The sequence below is a fragment of the Gavialis gangeticus genome, unplaced genomic scaffold (assembly GCF_001723915.1).
Source record: "Gavialis gangeticus isolate Ggan-Ray unplaced genomic scaffold, GavGan_comp1, whole genome shotgun sequence".
Lineage (NCBI taxonomy): Eukaryota > Metazoa > Chordata > Crocodylia > Gavialidae > Gavialis > Gavialis gangeticus.
The window spans coordinates 19,205,830-19,208,586 of NW_017729006.1; positions in this window are offsets into that span (position 1 = coordinate 19,205,830).

Sequence of the window (2,757 nt, forward strand, 5' to 3'; positions counted from 1 at the left end):
CCCCCCCCCCCCCAGTTTTACTCAATAGACTACAGTTGTCCTCAAAATTTAAAAGCAAGCCTATGCACCATTAGCCAGTCTAAATATGCACACTAAGCTGATTGAAGCATAATAAAACTGTACTTGTTCAAACTAGGAAGGTACATTTTAGGGTGAAGCTGACACAATAGTTTGATGTTGAGCATTGAAACATTTCAGAGTAATTTAGCATTAAGAATTACATAATCAGACCGTGTCATTATCAATCTTCTTGCTCTCTGGGAGAATGTATAATCAACCCAGAAGGGTCTATAGAAGAGTCATTTATCATCTGTAGGGTGAATGACAAGAAGAAGAGATGTATAACTCTCCAGTTTAAAGTAAACAAACAAATATGTCAGTAAATGATAGAGCATGAACCACAAGAGACAAAGCTATCATTCTTAGCCATACTGTCACTGCTTAGAAAGACATGCATCTGAAACTGTGATTGTAACAGTCATTTTTTCCAATTTTACCATTTTATCAAGGCAGTAAAGACCAAGAATCTGTGCCCCTTTCTAATAGTTGGCTTAAATCCTAGAACTAAGATATATAACAGATACACTAATGGAGTTAATCAATGCTGGCTGTTAACTACTGAAAATCTTCCGTGGTGATGGGTTAGGAAAGTTATTGGTCACATCCCTGTAGAACTTGCCTTGACTAGACACTTCACTAGAGTGGTATGTTTGGATGCCAGTAGGCTAGGCTTGTGTGGTCTTACACTAACCTTGGTTTGGCTAACTTGTAGTTCTCTCTCTTCCTTCCACCTCTCTGGACACAGGTTTTCTGTTAGTTACCCCTTCAAATAAATGAGATTACATGGAGCTGCCATAGGCCCCCACAATCAGCTGTGATGCCTGGGAGACCCCAGCAGTTTAAAATCACCATTTTTTAGAACTACAGTATTGTGAGACCGTTAGGTCCACAGTTTACTCTTTGGGGTCATGGGATAGTTGGAAGCAAACAAAGATACAAACTTCATAAGTATTTCTAAACACAGGGACTGTTTACCTGAGCAAGCATAAGTAGAGTGTGTGTGTGTGCGTGTGCAAATATGTATGTGTACATACACATGTATAACATAATAAAAACTATGAGATAAAAATTAGATTCTGATAGCTTACTGGACAAACATGTTTTGCACGTATCTATCCATTTTACAAAAATAGTAGAGCATTGAAAATATCTTTTGAAATGGGATTCATTAGGGGTGTGCAAAGCAGGCCCTATTTGATTCGGATTTAGCCGGAATCAGTGACAGTGATTTGATTTGTTGATTTGCAATTGGTTGCAGGGGGACCCTGGGTGCCCCCACCCCAGACCCAGGAGGCACCAGTCACCGAGCTGTGCTTCTGTGGGATACTCCATGCGCCCCAGCGTTGCAGCACTCATGAGCCCCTGCTACCTAGAGTTATGTAGAAAAAACATTTAAAGCTATGTCTACATCTGAATCTCCAAATCTTTCTGAATCTCTCCAAAATGATTCAAAGGATTCCAATTTGATTTGGAGAGATTAAAGGGTCCTCTGATTTGATTCAGATTCAGAGATTTGGCCACTGAATTGGGCTGAATCTCCACCGAATTGAATCAGGGACTGAAGTTTTGCACAGCCCTTGGATTCATCCTTTACGCTGAAATTTCAGCCTAGATATAAAATAACAATTGCACAACATGTTTGAATCTAGTCTGGAAGATGACTTTGTGATGTTGTTTGTCATTTCTCAATGAGTCCAGATAAAATTTGCTCATTTTGCAAATATTTATATTTTTCTCTCTGCCAGAATTGTCAACCAGTCCTGGAATCTGGAGTTAAGTCTAGTTCCTCTCTTTTTCCTCCTCCTCCTCATTTTAAAAAAAATAATAGTTTGGATTTTAACAAAAGGACCGATGCACTGCACAAACCTAACATGATAGAGAATAATTCTGTGCTTACGTTTACAGATCCCTTTGTCCATAGGTCAAACATTTGTGGCACAAGCCTCATTGTACCATTCAACCTGAATACCGGCATTATGAGAGAAAGTAGCATGCAACAATATAAAGAACATCTTTAAATAAATGTATAGAAATAAAAACAGAGTAAAAGTGGTTCAGATTAATTTAACTTTGTTGTTTCCTGATTTTTTTTATGTATTTTTTTTAATGTCCCTCTTTTTCCCCCTTTCCATCTTAGTACTTTTGTATGCAGTTTTCTTTCTTCTTTGGCAGGATGTACTATGTCGTGTGAAAATTCCTATATTGGCTTGTTATCTCCTTGTTTATAATATGACAAATATCTTCCATAGTGGCTTAATTCAAATAGTAATATCTCTGGAAACCAGGGCTTGGTTGGAGAAATAACCTGTTTCACGAAAATGTTGAGGTCTCAACATTTTTTATTTTGAAGTTGAATGAAAACAGGCATTTTCAAAAGTTTTTAAGACAAAATGAATAGGGTTGAGGGACTCCAGAAGAATTAGTAGTCTGTGGTGTAGCACTCTTGATGAGATACAGAATGGCTATGTTCTCCCTTAAATTGTACAGGAAGTTGAACCTATATTTACTATATCTTGAGTAAATCCCTACTCACCAGGCCATTGGTTTTTTTAGGAACTATTTTTCTCTAACCAGAAATCCTATCCTGGGCCTGTAAGCCATTCCAACAAAATTTATGGCAATGAATACATTTCTATGAAATAGATCAGTTTCAGTGAGAAGAGGCTTCACTGATTTTTTTTAATTAGCTCATTGAAA